Source organism: Artemia sp. Qi Xiang Cuo, chromosome 7 (genome assembly GCF_049724085.1).
Source record: "Artemia sp. Qi Xiang Cuo chromosome 7, ASM4972408v1, whole genome shotgun sequence".
Lineage (NCBI taxonomy): Eukaryota > Metazoa > Arthropoda > Branchiopoda > Anostraca > Artemiidae > Artemia > Artemia sp. Qi Xiang Cuo.
The window spans coordinates 37,411,714-37,428,692 of NC_142800.1; the positions used below are offsets into that span (position 1 = coordinate 37,411,714).

At 37.4% G+C, this 16,979-nt stretch overlaps 1 protein-coding gene across 2 annotated transcripts in view; it reads right to left on the minus strand.

Moving 5' to 3' along the window:
- The window catches only part of LOC148950237 (DNA repair protein RAD51 homolog A-like), a 146,016-nt gene that overhangs the window by 34,466 nt on the left and 94,571 nt on the right, over positions 1 to 16,979 (minus strand). The window contains exon 1 of one of the 2 annotated variants that reach the window (XM_089092258.1): positions 3,501 to 3,519. The exons of the other annotated variant lie outside the window; for it this stretch is intronic. The gene's annotated coding sequence lies outside the window, so the exon portion shown is untranslated. Of the gene's footprint in view, positions 1 to 3,500; positions 3,520 to 16,979 lie in introns of those variants that run through there. 2 annotated transcript variants of the gene reach the window in all.

Sequence of the window (16,979 nt, forward strand, 5' to 3'; positions counted from 1 at the left end):
GGGAAACGAAATGTATTAGAGACCTATATGATGTCCCTTATCCATCCCGTCTCCGTAAGCTTAGAATACCATATCTAACATATCGTTGCAAACGAGGCAATGTGATAACAGCATACAAGCTTCTAAATGCTGAGGATACCATTCCTGGCCTTCTTCAACCGGACAATTCAAACAGAACTCGTGGTCATTCTCAAAAGCAATTCCGAAAACGAGCCAACACCAGACTAAGGAACAAGTTCTTCTCAAATAGAGTTGTCAGCTTGTGGAACTCCCTTAGTGAAAAAACAGTAACCTCTACCAGCGTGGATGCGTTTAAGTCATCAGTGGATAGAGAGTGGCTCAACAAACCGTGGTGCACCATTTGGGACGCCACAAATGATGATTAACTATCAACACTGAAGCTGGCGGACACAGGATTCGTCCTATCGCTAGCAAGTGCGATTTAAGGTAATTTTTTAAGGTAATATAGTCTTGTAACTGACCTACTAGAGAGAGGATTACCTGTGGATATAATATTGTTAGACCTAGCCAAAGCATTTGACAAGGTTTGTCACTTATTCCTCATTCACAGGCTACTTACTCTATCTGTTAGTCCACAAGTGGCCAGTTGGACAGAGGACTTTCTGAGGGACAGAACACAGCAAGTGAAAGTGATAACTGGACTAAATAGCCATGTCCTTTCTGATGAAATCAAAGTCACTAGTGGGGTTCCCCAGGGCAGCGTCCTGGGCCCCACCCTGTTTAACATCTACATAAATGAGCTACCCCTCATCACCAGCAACAAAACCACCCTATATGCGGATGATTTGAAACTCATAGGTCCTGCCAACTCCTCTTCTTCCATCCAATCCCTCCAAACTGATCTCAACCACATGTGCTCCTGGGTCAAAAGATGGCTGCTGGAATTCAATGCAGAAAAATGCAAGGCCATACACTTCAGACACAAAAACCCCAAACATCAGTACCTCATGAACCAAAATTCTGGAAGTCACCACACAATTGAGCCTGTCCGGGAGGAGAGTGACCTTGGCGTCATTGTTGACTCCCAGTTGAAATTCAGCTCCCACTCACAAAAAATCTCAGCCAATGCTAGTAGAGCCCTAGGCATCATCAAACACAGCATCACCAGTAGGAGTAAACAAGTAATCACCAAACTCTACAAAGGATTAGTAAGACCTAGACTGGAGGTGGGGACAATACTGGCCACCCCTCGATTCAAAAAGGACAAGGCAGTTCTTGAGCAAATCCAACGAAGGGCCACTAAGATGATTGTTGGGCATGGAAAACAAGACATACAGTGAACGGCTGAAGGAACTCAACCTCCCCTCCTTAGTATACAGACGGAAACGTGGAGACATGATCCAGGCGCACAAACTCCTCTCAACCAATCGAGAAAATGAGATCCTGGAGATCGACACCTCCCACAAAACACGAGGACACCTTAGACAAATCCGCAAACATCACGCTACAACTGGAGCAAGATGCAATTTCTTCTCAAATCAGATTGAGAACCTCTGGAACAACCTCAAGGAGGACACTGTGGCTGCTGAATCAGCAGATGCTTTCAAACGCCTTCTGGATGCTGAGTGGAAAGATACACCATGGAAGTTTGACTGGGAAGCACCAGAATCTTCCACCAGAACTTAACCAACTACAACAGTCATCATAAGGAGTGATTCAACAGGATCGAAAGTCCTTATTTCACTCCAAGCTGTGATTTAAGGTAATTTAAGGTAATATAAGAAACACTAAGCTAAATTATTATCCACCTAGTTAGATATTCTTGCTGTGCCTTAGGGAAACAATTTATCTGACTAGTTGGATATATATCAGAAACACTAAGCTACATTATTATCCAGCTATGTAGATATTCTCTCTGTGCCTAAGAGAAATAATTTATCTAGCTAGTTGGATATTAACCCTAAACTGCTTAGAGAATCTTCTTATCTGCCTATTTGGATATATATCCAAAACACTAAGCTATGTTATTATCCAACTAGATAGATATTCTGTATATTGCATAAATAGTCAAAGGTAAAATTCTACTTTAGCTACTTTTGGCGATCTTGGGAAGGGGTAGGTTAGGAAAATGAGACTTTCAGGGATGGGTCTACAGGCTAAAGTATGCCCAGGAAGGTATTTTGAAGTATCTACCTTCACTCCTTCTCCCTCTAGAGGGTCGTGAAATTTGCCTACATGACAGGTCTATACCCATTGAAATTTTGACAAAATAACATTCTACATTAATTTTCAGTTATCAGTTTCTTTTTCTCTGGCTTTAGTTCTGAAAATGCAATTCCAGTTATTTGAGCAGAATTTTAAGACATATAAATAGTTTATTACAAAAATTTAGGAAATGTATTTTCATATCTTTAAAACCTTATAAATTGGGATTAAGCAAAGTTGTGAAGCTGAAAACAATTTTGTTATATTTCATTTAAGCAAAAGATCTATTTCACAAGGTTTTACTTCTATAACTCACATATTTTTAAAGGTCATCAAAGGTCAGGACCACCAGAGAGAGGAGTGGATGTGGGTACTTCAAAATATCTTCCCATGACATACTTTAGCCTGTAGACCCATCCCTGAAAGTTTCATTTTCTTAACCTAACCCCTTTCCAAGATAGTCAAAAGTAGCTAAAGTAGAATTTTACCACTGAAAGTTTTATTTTCCTAACCTAACCCATTTCCATGATAGCAAAAAGCAGATAAACTAGAGTTTTACCAAAGAAGAAAATGCCTATTATAGGTGAAGTGACTTAATGTTTAGTTGTATGAATTGATAATTGAGTTTGCTTGTAGGCTATTTATCTTTCAAGTTGGAAGCTATGGGTTCTAGGTGCTGGGTACTAAAGTATTTATGAACTTGAGTGCTTTGGGCTCTGGGCTTTAAAGTCATTGGTAGTCTACAAAATAAAGAACATCTAGCATAGGCCTAGCCTTCAGAAGCTCACATCATAGGCTACTGGTGAAGTTATTTTCAAGTCTAAACATGGCAGTATCCAACTAGGTAGATAATAAGAATCTCTCAGCAGTTTGGGTTTTATATACAACTATCCAGATATAGTTATTCTCATAGTAGCAGATTATATCTTCCTATTTGGATAATAATGTTGCTTAGTGATTCTGAAACATATCTAACTTGGCAGATAAGATGATTCTCTATGGGGTTTATATCCAACTAGCCGGATAAATTGTTTCTCTAAGGCATAGAGAATATCTACCTAGTTTGATAATAGTGTTGCTTAGTGTTTCTGATATATATCCAACTAGGCAGATAAGAAGATTCTCTAAGCAGTTTGGGGTTTATATCCAACTATCCAGATAAATTGATTCTCTAAGGCAGAGAGAATATCTAGGCCTACCTATTTTGATAAAAATGTTGCTTAGTGTGTCTGATATATATCCAACTAGGCAGATAAGAAGATTCTATAAGCAGTTTTGGGTTAATATCCAACTATCCAGATAAATTGATTCTCTTAGGCAGAGAGAATATCTACCTAGTTGGATAAGAAGTCTTCTAGGAAACTGTAAATTATCCAACCATAAATCTATTTCTTCTACAGTATCATCTTTTGTTCACTTTTGCTAACTACCATGCTTTGAAGTGAATAAAGACTACTGCCCAGAAAGAAAAATTTTGCTCAAAAACACTGAAGTTTAAAATATTTACGGCAGGTGCCCCTCCTCCTCTTCTGTTCATTTCCAATTCATTTGGGAATGGATATAGCTCCTTTTATGGCCACTGAACCTTATCAACATTGCTTTTACTTGTCTTATGTGTTTAAAATAATGATTTAGGAGGACTCCCAAATAAGCTGAACTGCTAAATGATGATTTAAATTTTAAAAAATCCATGTTTTGTACGTTAAAGATAATACTATAATAGTAATTTACATCTATCATCATATTTCAGACTTTTTATTCACCTACAGTCAGATTTGTTATTGACTAAACTGTTGTCAAGTCTTCTTCTTCTATTTAGCATTTTCTCTTCATCTATTTAACAGCAAACGGGCTTTTCAGTAGTACTATTTAACCCTTTTCCTTTTGCTTCGCTCTGTGGGCTACAGGGCTACTGGATTGAGTGCCTCATATTTACTGGATATTTTCATATATCTTTCAGTAGATCTTTTGACTCTAGGAGTTCAATTATGAGATGGTAGATGTCGATTTCTATGATCTGTGTGCAGGTATAGTTGGCTAGGCTCTTGGCTGATAGTGAGATTTTGTGGTTTTTGAAGCATTTTAACACTTTACAAAGCAAGGCATGTTGTGCAGACGTCAGAATATTACATTCAAATAGGCAATGGTCAATTGTTTCATTATTCATATTACAATGCCTGCAAAGAGGGGACAGGGGAATTGAAGCACTCGAATTAAAAAACTTATACGAGAATGCAAGAAAATTTGGTCCATTTGTTCCAGAACGAATTCTATGGTAAATTTTAGAAAAATACTTATTGGGAAAGGGAGAAAGGATAGGATTATTCTTATTAAAATTAATATTTGACAGCCTCCATCGGTAAATATCTCTAATCGGGATTGGTTAGCAACTTGGCTGGTCAATATTTATAGCATTTTTTGCTATTTCATCAACCTGATGATTACCACTTATGCCAGGGTGCCTAGGAATATACTGAAAATAAGTTCTTATGCCACTTGAAGCAACTTTATCTATAATACTTAGACAATGATAAGTGTCGATGTCCAACTTATACTGAAGAGCAGAGGCCAGCAACTAAAGGGCTGATAAAGAGTCAGAATATACTATAATATTACTTGAATTTGCAATCAAACGTTGGTTTTCCTCAAGGTGTTCTAATGCCATGATTATAGCATTTAACTCAGCAGACATTATAGATACATTATTATATAATCTCTCACCCATTGCAATTTTCAGGTGAGGAAGGAATACAACACTTGCTACCTTCTCATTAATTTTTGACCCATCAAAAAATATTTGGAAGTTGTTTTTATAAGTAACTGTATTAAATTCAGCAAATTTTTTATGGACAAAAGCAATGGGGGTTAGATCTTTATTCCACTTTGAGAAATCAGTATTTATTATGGGAATTGACCCATTCCATAGTGGGGATTGGGGGAAAGTAGGTGCAATAGACTTTGCTGGCACAGGGAACTTCTTCTGAACGTTGGCATACTCATCTGCAATGCCTCTATACATGGCTGGATTTCTTAACCAATTATGTAGGGTTTGTGAGCTATTTGATTCAATTTTTGTAAGATGTTTTGTCAAGAGAAAGCTACATCTCTCCCTTATTGTTGTTAATCCACTATCCATAAGCAGAAACTTGGTGCTTGTGGGTGTCCTAAGACCAAATATCAGACGTATTATATCATTTTGTGTTGTTTCAATTTTTTGCATCTGGGTCTTTGCACATGCACCATAAACGATGAGCCCATAGTCAATATGGGGTCTTATATGTGATTTGCAAAACTGGAGTAAGGTTTTCTCCTTACAGCCCCAGGGTGTGGAAAGAAGTCTTTTTAGTACATTTGTTTTTCTATAGCATTTTTTTATTGTGTTTGTGATGTGGAGGTGGAAATTAAGTTTTTGGTCAAGCATGAGACCCAGGTAATTAATATGATTATCTTCTGGAATAGTTGTTTTATTTAGAGTTAGTTTTGCATTAGCATGGTTCCGCTTTTGGTGAAATTGGATTATTTTTGACTTTGTAGGTGCAATGGGTAAATCTGAATGTTGAGAGAATTTTTCAAATTGGAAAAGTGACTTTTGCAGATTTGACTGTGCTATCTCAAAGTTTTTGCCAGATGACCATAGCACCAGATCGTCAGCATATTGTAGATTCGTGTGGGGGAGGTTCATGTCCCAGAGATATAGGGCAAAAAGGAGGCTACTGAGGACTGATCCCTGAGGTAGGCCTTTGGTTATTGTCTTTTGGGGTGAAGAGGCTGAACCAACACAAACAACGAAACTTCGCACTTCTATGAACGATTTTATAAAAGATACTAGCTTGGGGGGTAGCCCAAGGTTTGCAAGTTTGTTTAAAAGGGTTTGGTGGTTCACATTGTCATATGCCCCTTCAAAATCTAGAAAAGCTGCAACTAGGACATTATTTTTTGAGAATGATTCATTCATTGCATTTGTTAGCAAAATGAAGGCATCTGGTGAGGAGTGGTGTTTCCTGAATCCAGTTTGAGTGTGAGGGGTCATATTATTTTTTCCAACAAACCAGAGGAGTCTGTGATAGATCATTTTCTCTATTATTTTCCCCATCACAGGATTAATCATTATGGGCCTATAAGACTCAGGGTTATCTTTGGGTTTATTTTTCTTTAGGATTGGTAGGAGGGACGAACATTTCCATATATTGGGGAACATAGAAGATGGACAAGAGTGATTATAACAGTTTAGCAGTTCCTGTTTGTATGAAGAGGTAAGATTCTTTATCAATGTAGGATGTATATTGTCATAGCTGCTGCTATTTTTGGTCCTAATATGATGTATTGCATTATTCATTTCCTGTATTGAAAATGGACTAGTTATATACTCGGATCCTGGGCGTGGTTGGTAACTTGGGTTCATAGGAAGTGGGGATATTTTGCTTCAATTATTTGATGTTAGCTCACTAAAAAATAGAGTTGCAAATAGCTTAGCTTTTTCATTATCATTGTCATAATGGGTATTATTATGTATAAGCTCATACAGGAGTGGGTTGGGGGAAGTCTTTTTCCCACAGATGTAGCTTATGACCTTATGTATAATTGGCTCATGTGTCTCTCTGGAGAGATTCAAAACCAGAATTAAAAAAAAAGTTAGAAGCAGTGAGAGTTTCTATTTTGGGCGAGTAGTTGTTTTGGAACTGCCACGAGGCGGCAGAATTTAGAAAATATAAAATAAAGAAGTGCATTATTCCTTATATTTGCCTATGGGACCCTTGTTTTAGAGAATCAAATAAATAAAAAATAATATTATATCATAGACAATTGCCCAGAATTTGGTTTCGGAGGGGTGGTGCCTCAGTCTACCTATTATAACAGCTATGAAAGCAAGAAACGTATTGATATTAACATTGTTTACTGAGGATAAAGCATAATTAAAATTTAAAAAATAGAATCAACTGCACTTAGAGAAACGAGCAAGGAAAGACGACCTAACCTCTCACAGTAATAGCCGCCAGTCTTTTTTGGGTGCAAATCGATCAAAACTTGGTCAGCTTCGACCTGGATATCGTGGTTCAGGGTCATGTGAGCTAATCCGTTCAGACGCTCCTTGTCCTTGGAGCTCCACAGATAGGTTTTTAATCGCTTAAGACAGCTAAAGCTCCTCTCAGCAGAAGCGATAGTCACAGGTAATGTCTGAAAAATCGTCAAAAGCCTTCGAATGCATGGGACAAATCTTGCATCGCATGACGCAAGAGTCGATTTGGGCTTTGCCCACGAGAGCTATGTCTTGTTTTTGAATTAAATTAATTTGAATTTGAGTCGAAGCAACAGTTGATGGTTTCTCAGACTTTCCGAGCCACTTCTGTTTACAAAGGACTAACTTACATTCGCTCGCACGTCTACCCCCGTGAAATCCCTCGTAAACAGCAACAGCGTTCACAAATTCATTAATATTTAATGACCCGTTGTTAGCTGGCAAAAGCCTTCCGATTTTGAAAGATGCCTCCTGATGGCACAAAAATCTTTGATCAAGTTCTTCAATAAGTGAAGCAAAGTAAGGTTCGAACAATTACTCGCGATACGAAACCTTGATGGACTCATTATCGTTGATGGACGTTCGGCGGATAGACCTTGGAACAGCCGGAGCCACATTTACCTCTTGTGCAAGCTCATAGGCTTTCTGAAAAATTGTTTCAAAATTATTTTGTTTTGACTGCAGTAAAGTATCAGGACATAGCATAATATGCCGACAGCACTCAACCAAGTCTAAATCTTCGGCTTGCAGCGCCTTAGAGACAGAGAGCATTATGGCACTAACAAACTCTAGCATAGCCAACATGAACATAAAACTAAATTCGGTTGCTGCTGAAACCAACGCAGTTGCTTTTGAAATAACTTCCGTATTGCACCGTATGCTACCAACTATTTCCTCAAGTACGGAAATAATCGCACAATACAAAGACATAAAAACTAAAATGGAATCGTGACGCTCCACCCATCTCGTTTCGCACAACTTCACAAGCTTTGTCACGGGACTATCAGGGCAAACGACAAAGACCGCTTCTACAAACATATTCGTTTTTTTTGGTGAAGATGATAAAAGTGATATAATCCGCTGTATAGTAGCAAAGGTTGACCTAAAAAGTCCTACCCTACTAGTTTTACATAAAGCCAAATTTAAGCTGTGAGATGCACAGTGGGTGTAGATCACATGCGGATATTTTTTCCTAATTTCTGCCTGTGCACCAGAATAGCAGCCTGACATTTTGCTGGCCCCATCAAAACCAACCCCCACAAATTTCGCCATTTTTAAGCCGAACGCAATGAAGAGAAAACTGTAAAGCAACAGTCAGAAAAACTGTTACTACCGAGTTATTAGTAAAAAGCGCTAAGTAAAGCAACCATCTAAAAAAAATAACTAGTTTCTCAGATATTTATTGTCCAATTTCACACCGACCTCTGCATTGGTTTGTGGCGACTCACGTAGTCCTACTCGTCGGCCCTGGACCATCAGCTGTTTTTATCGGTCACTACTCAGCTTCTCAGAGCTTTCCCTCAGAAGCCACAACAGCGTGGATTTTTTTATTGGGGTTATGGAGCTGTCAGAAGTCTTGACAAGACAAAACCTAGAATCCTTCATGTTCGTCACAGGCTCACTAACCCAATTTTTCTCAACTTGGTGTTTCACACATAAAGCAATCATTGGCAAATCTTCAAAGATGCCGTCACTTTCCGAGCCCGATTCAGTGTCAGTCGCCGAAGCCTTTTCCTGCTTATCGGACAGAGTATTATCCTCTGAGTCATCGTCTGAGTCACGGTCGTGAAGTACAGAAAGACGAACATTCGGTACTTGGTGACCGAAAGCAGAAATTTCGTCGTCGGGTATCAAGGCTTTCATTATTTGCTGGCTTTCAATACGAGCTCACCCTAGCTCGAGCTTGATTTCATCGTCCCCGGGCAAAGAAAAATCATAACTGACAGACACAACACCAATGGATCTAACTCACTTGGCCTTGGGCAAGGACAACTGTTCATTAGAATATTGACCTTCAAAATCCGTTATACTTTCATATCGACGAATTCGATGTAGAAGTTGGAGGAACGAAAAGTTTATTACAGTACTGTAAGTGCTGGTTTCAGACCGCATCTTCCTAAAAAAATCTTCACACGGTTGGCTATTCATGTCAGAGAGTTTGAAAAGACGTTCGAGCCCAAGCTGTTTGAATCGACGAATGAGAAGCATCTTTTTCAATATCGAACGCAGTAAACAACACGACCAAGTAAAGATAACCTCTCAAGAGGAGAAAGTTTGCCGTCGTAAAAAACGCGCCGTACGCTTTCCATAAGCCAAAGATAAAACTGTGTTCCTTCGCCATCAGTAACACGATGTTTCAGGTGTGCTGGAGGCACGGAGGTACAGCCGGAGGCACGAAGAAAGGGACACCTGCGACGGTCAGTTATTACCCCCTCGGTTGGAGCATCATGTAGTGTGACCTTAACATTAAAGTACCAAGAAAATGCTCTCTACCCGACTGTTCCAAGGCTTCAAAGATTGCCCTTGAGTCGTTAAATTACTCATTTTATTACTTGTCTCGCTGTTCCTGGACAAACATCAATTTTGGCAATTAAATCATAATCGGAACATTTTTTCTCCCGATTTTACTAATGGTCGCAAAAACTCGTTTTCCTCGTAAAACTCGTAAAAACTGAAAACAGTTAACTTTTGTTAATTAAATTATTTACGTACATGACTTGTTTGGTAGGTCAACGTTTGCCCAAACCCCCTCAAAAGTATTGAATTTTAGAGACACGGCTAAAAATTCTGGAACGGGTCTAAGTGATCAATTCACACGGTAAAATTACCGTTTTTGTGGGATTCTACTTTTTGTTTCTGGAAATACGGGAATATAAAGGTATTTCAACATTAATTATGCTCATAGTTACACAAGAAATAGAATATAAAATGAATGAACTATTAATAATCCCATTTTGGGCTCTAGAAAAAGATTAATTTTCAAAAAAGTTTGATCCCACCCAAATAATGATAATTTTTACTGTTTCCTTTAATTGATCATAGCTAAGAAACATTATTACGAGAAGATCTCCAAATTTAGCTTTGGTCGTCTTCAATCTAAATTGGGAATTGCATTTAATTACAAGTGACACATGCGTGCTTGAAAACCCACTAAATACAGACTATCGTCAGAATAGTAGTAAACTCCTTACCGTCATTGCTGGTTTTTGCAAGCTTTAAGAAATGCTGGGCTGGCGTCGCTTCATTTTCTTTCTTTCCTCTCACGCGACCTTTCTGTTTCAATGCTTAGCTTACACTAGAATTATAGCACCGTTTGAATAAACTATCGCCTCTTAGTCTGATTCCTTATCGCAATTCCTTCATTGCAGAGAAGCTACTGCTTATAGCTCCGAGGGTTAAATAGTGAGAAAAATTTTCTTGACATCTTGTTTGATTACAGGAGGCGATTGCACGTTTGATGATAAAATAAGGATATAAGCTCGCCGGAGAAATGGATAGCCATTTAACAAAAAATGAAAAAAAGAACGGGTTTTGCAAATAACTTAAAAGCGTGAATATTTCGGAGCTTACTATATTGGCAATTAAAAAAAGAAGAAAAGAATTTTTTTTTTTGGGGGGGGGCCTCCTTCCCCCCTGGATACACTGCTGGCGTAAAGAGTGAGGCGTTGAGGAGGGGACAGCCTCTTTCATATACAGAATAATTTCTGTTCGTTTTAAGTTTTAATGTCACTCCTTATTTTCAGTTAAAAAAACTTGTTTTGTTTCATTTAATTTCTTAACGTTTTTGAATTAAGGCAGGTTTTGATTTTGGCTCACCGTACATGAATAATTAAAACGAAATTTGTATATTAATTTTACTTTTTTGGTTAAATGACTGTCTCGAAAGTTGTTTAATTTTATTTACGAACGCTTTTATTAGTAATAAATATACGTAACTTACGAATTAACTTACTTAACTAGCTTCTATATTCATATATTTTTAATACTGATATTAGGAGGTTAGCCCCCTAGTCAATACTTCGCTCTTTACGCTAAAGTTAAAATTTTGTTTTAATTCTATAAATATGACCCCTTAATCACAAAGGCCGTTAATTAAAATAAACAGCTCTTATGAAAGCACTAAAAAACTTTAGCGTAAAGAGCGAGGTATTGACTAGGGAGTGAACCCAATCATATACGTAATAATTTATGTTTGTTTTAAGTTTTGATGTTGCTCCTTGCCTTAAGTTGAAAAACTTGTTTTTTTTTATTTAATTTCTGATCGTTTTATTTTAAATACTGCTGGGAAATCCGGTGCCCCTACATAGCAATGTCCCTTCCTCCATGGAAAGATTATTCCGCGTAACCCCCGACCCCTCCCCCCCACTACCGGCAAAAATATCCCCTGAAAATGTCTGTATACTTTCCAATAACCAATACTATATGTAAACATTGGGCGAAGTTCATAACTTGCAGCCCTTCCTCAGGGGCTATGGGGGATTAAGTCATTCTCAAAGACATATTTCTTATATTTTTTGACCATGCTGAACAAAATGGCTATCTCAAAATTTTGATCAGGTGACTTTGGGAAAAAAATTAGCGTGGGAGGACGCCTAGTTGCCCTCCATTTTTGGGTACTTAAAAAGGGAACTAGAACTTTTGATATCCGTTCGAATGCAGCCTCCTACGATATTCTAGGACAACTGGGTCGATACGATCACTCTTGGGGAAAAAATAAACACACAACCCTGATCTTTCTTCTGGCAAAAAAATACAAAATTCCAGTTTTTTGCAGACACGAGCTTGAAACCTCTACAGCAGGATTCTTTAATACTTTGAATATGATGATGTGATTTTCATCAAGGTTCTATGGCTTTTAAGGGGTTTTTAACTCTTTTTTCGAACATCAGGCAAATTTTCTCAGGTACGTAACTTTTGATGAGTAGGGTTAAACTTGAAACTTATATATTTGAAATCAGCATAAAAATCTGATTCTTTTGATGTATCTATTGGTATCAAAATTCCATTTTTAGAGTTTCGGTTACTATTGAACTGGGTTCCTTCTTACTTAATGTTCGTTACCCTGAACTCTTTGATGCTGATTTGTGGTAGTTGTGTGATTGGTAGATTATTTGATTCCATTTTTGTTAATTTTTGTTTTAATGGAGTTCTTTTCTTTTTTTGAAAAACTTATTTGTGGAAAAAGTTTTTTTAATTAATTTCTGTTCGTTTTATATTGACATTTTCAGGGAAAAAGACTGAACCTCTTCTAAAGTTAAAAAACTATCCCTTCCATAAAAACCTAAAATACTTCCTGGGCATAACTTACAAGCCTTGTTATAGGATATTTAGACTATTTTGAATAGAATGGCTATCTAAAAATTTATATTAGATGCATTTCGGGATAATACGACGTGTGTGTGAGGAGGGGGGGGGCTAGCTGCCTTATGATCACTTTGAAAAAGAGCACTAGAGCGTCTGATAACCGATCCAATGAGCCCCTCCGAAGTTTAAATGACCATACTTTCTATAAACACCTTATATACCCCCAGTGCATAACATACCACCCTTTTCCTGAAAGCTGGGGGGGTTTGTTATCCTCAAAGACATAATTTCCAGACCTTTCAAATACGTGAAACAGAATGGCTATCTCAGGTTTCGATTGAAAGTGTTTGGGAAATAATGGGCGTGTGGGAGGAGGGGGCATTTGCACTCTGTTCACTTTCAACTAATAAAAAGGCACTAGTCCACTCAATTTCCAATCGAATGAGCCCCGTTTGAAGCTCCTGCGACAAAACTTTCTATAAGAACCTTATATGCCCCAAGGGCATAACTTACGACCCTTGTCCCGAGGGCTATGGGAGGAGGGTGTCATCCTCAAAGACATAATTTCCAGACTTGCCAACTACGTTGAACAAAATGGTCATATCAAAATGTGACCTTAATAAACTAGCGCCGTAATACTTACTTACTTACAACCTCTGGTACAAGGGGCATTGGATAACATGTATTGTGAAACCTTGAAATTGACTTATTAGCAGTTTTAATAAGTACTGTCAAGGCTGTACCAATACAATCCTCCTCACACAATGACTCAAAAGCTTCTACCAATTGCATATTATTACTCGAGTCTCTTTGAACTTGAGCAAAATAGACTGCAATAGCTTCATGTTCCTTAACAAGATTTGGATTTGAGGGGTTTTACACATTCCTGAGATTCGCTTCGCAGTCCGGTGCCACCTTGCCACTCTGCAAGAGAATATTTTGAAAGTTTTTGAATCTTCAGATAGCTGCATCTTCTCAAAATGTTTCCACAGATTGATAACCATGACACTTGGATTGCCTCAAATAATGTTTTAATTTTTATTCGCTATGAAATCTTGAAAAACAAATTAGACAATAGCGGCATGTCACCCGAAAATTTTACCCCTCATGTAAAACCGACTAATGTCTGTAATTGACTAAAAAAAAGGCTAGTTGAATCATGTTCTGTGGCAGGCTCGTAAAGAAGCCATACCCTGTGCTTGACCGATTCAACAGATGGTGCCCTCCATTTATATTGGTGATTAAAAAATTCTGAATTCTGATCTGTTTCCCCTCCTAAAGTTATTTTTCATGCTGCAACAATGTAACACCTATTTCCAAATGTTCATTAGCACGCTCAAAAATAATTATTTTTTTTAGTGTCATCAGATATTTACCGTTTAAGTATTTAAAATCTCAAATAGGGAACACCATCCCTATTTACTACAAATCGTCCAAATGTGTCTTACTAGTATCCTTTTGCAGGGGTTTGTGTGGCCCCTTGAGAAATGTCTATTTGAAACTCTGAAGCCCTCTATCGAAAGAAAAGTGTTTCACGCCCCTACTCTCCTTTAATCACAATTATATTTAAAAAATTATCCTTTCTCCTTCTCCCGCTTCTTAAAACAAATTCCTTTTAAAATCTACCCACATTAACATCTGAATTTTCAACAAATAAAATTATCCTCCCACTACCAATCTCGTTAATATTATATAATTTTGTTACCGTACCATCAATAAACCCCAGAAACACACCCGCAAAATCGTTCAGTTCTACTGGAAGTATATGGTTTACAGTTGTCACTGTGACTGAGGAGGGAAATGGGCGGGATAAGAGGATTCTCCGGCCCAGATCGTATACCCTCGATTGTATTGGGTGAAAATTGGTAGATCCAGGCAAAACTGTCCTCAGATACATATTGCTCCTCGAGTGGACCTATCGGACTACTTTGTTCTACCCTTTTATCCTACTCCTCGCCTTTACTGTATGAGAGTGAAATAGATGGGGGCTGCATCCCTCCAGGATCGATAGTAGTTTTAACTGTATTGGATGTAAAATGGATTGTCATCCAATCAAAGTCACTATCAAGCCAAAGATTGGCCACCAGACCATCTTATTCTAATGAAGAAATATTATGGGGAATAAAATTTACACTACCATCTTTCACCCTCTCACAAAATAAATCTAAATCAACACACTCTTGTTCAAACTGTTCATTGGGAACGATTGTGTCTCCATGAATGATTCAATATCATCATAGAGACTATGGCTTGCCTCCGATGGTGACACAGCTAGAACCTAAATATGATAATAATTTTTTTTGAAATGGTTAGGTTTTTTAACGTGAAAATTTTTTTTTATTGTTACCATGTCGAATATTCTGAAAAGAAGACTAATATTCTTGATTTCAGTAATATTCAGTAATACATTTTTTTATCATAGCGTTTGGGTGATCAGGGGGGGGGGGCTTGTGGTAATTATGACTCTCTTAAATCAAATGCTTGTGTAATTTTGAGGAGTGCTGATAGTCATGTGTCTGGGGTGAGCCCACCAGTTCTAGGATTGATCGTTAAGTCACCTGGTTTTGGAAACTGAAATATAGCCTAAGCATAATAGATCCTCCAACCTGTCTAGAGTTTGAGGTAAAGGTGACACAATTTAAAAGCTCAGGCAGTTAATTTTAAAATTATTGAATATTATCTCTCAACAGTAGAAAAAACAATGGACTTATGGTTAATGCGGGGAGTGTTTATCACTATGAATATAATATAATGAATTACTTACAAGAGGAATTTCCACGTCTCCCTCCAAAATATACATCATTTGGGTTTCCGTAATATTCCCCGGTGACGTCTCCTCGCTGTCACTTGTCCTCTGCCTATTTAGTGAGGTAGTTCCTGAGCTGGGTTCTCCTTCACTCAAGAATAAATAAAATATTAACTAACATCACGGCCCCCAATATCCCACCATACTCCCTTTAAAGTACAGAATTGTTACAAATATATAAATAATATTCTTTGTTAATTTAACAAAATAATATTGGCTTTTGTAGAAAATTTAAAAGATGATTTTACAATTTCATATAGAAAAAAACGACTGACTGGATTATGTGGGGGTCGATAATGGGATGATAATACCTAATAGAAATATCATATGAAGGGGACTTCTCTACCTTATCAAACAACGTTTAGCTTTAGAAAGTGTGCCTACATTTAATTCGTATCACAAAGGAAGTTGAAAATAATCATAAATTGCTTATGAAAGTAAGCAATAATAATTGAATGAACATACAGTGGAGAATCTTGCACTGAGAAATTGTGGTATAAAATCGAAAAAACTGCTTCTGGAATTTTTTTCTAAACATTTTATATCAATCTGATCTGGCACTAAACAAAAACCAATGTTTAGCCTTCCGTCACTTGTTTTTGTTGTTTGTTTGCACTAAAGTTGCATATTCTGCTTTAACATTTTACCAGTATTTTATAAAACTATTCCCATTACAACTTAGATTTATAATAATAAAAAGAATTATGTCTGAGAACATAAAAAAAACTAATTCAAAGTAAATACAAATATTACAGGAGCGTACAAAGTTTGACTTTCTAGACTCAAACTTTTACTGCATTCCTTACCGGAATTACCGGAATATTACTGCATTCCTTACAGGTAAAGTTTGAGTCAACTCTTAGGGATTCTATGGATCTAAGGCTGGGGCAGAAGCCTGCTATTGTTTCTACCCAAATTATATTAAGGTATCTGAAATTAGGGGTTGTCCATCTCCACTAATTAAGGCGTGGAAGAAAATCAATGAAGTTGTGTTAGTTGTGGAGGGAAAACACTTTTCGAATGATTATGGATGAAAGGACACTATTGCTGTGTGGAGGAAGCCTCCACCTATGAGTACTATAGTTTTTTTATTACTCATAGAAATTAAATTCATACCTCAGGATATTGGAGAAACATATCCTTTTTGAAAGTTGATGCTTCATCGTTTATTATAAAATGAATGCTATATGCGTTTCATAGCTGCGAAGGCATTTTTATAGTTTTTAAGACAGGGGAATTAAAGAGAGACAGAGGTGCTTATGGGAGAAACAAAATGGACAAAAAAATTTATAATAACTTTTGACTACTGGAAAACCGGTTTGGAAGCAAAATGATTTAGTAACGCTAAAACAAAATGGACAAAAAAATAGTATTATTCGTTGGCTAGCAGGAAACTAGTTTGGAAGAAGATGGGGATAGCAACTCCAATCGGTTCTTGTACTTCTCCAATGGACGTCGTTGTAGTGGCCATACCTATAGGGCATCCCAAGAAAGGTTTTGAGGAACATACTAAGAAATAAATATTAAGAAACGTCTTGAGAAACGTCTTAAGAAAAAATCTTAAGAGAACTTCTACCAGAAAACTTCTTGAGGGGCTACCAACTCAATTTGGTCCTAGTGCAACGGGATAATACCCTGCTTGTATCTATTGAGTCGATCCTACTCAAAACTGGCGTATATCACTTG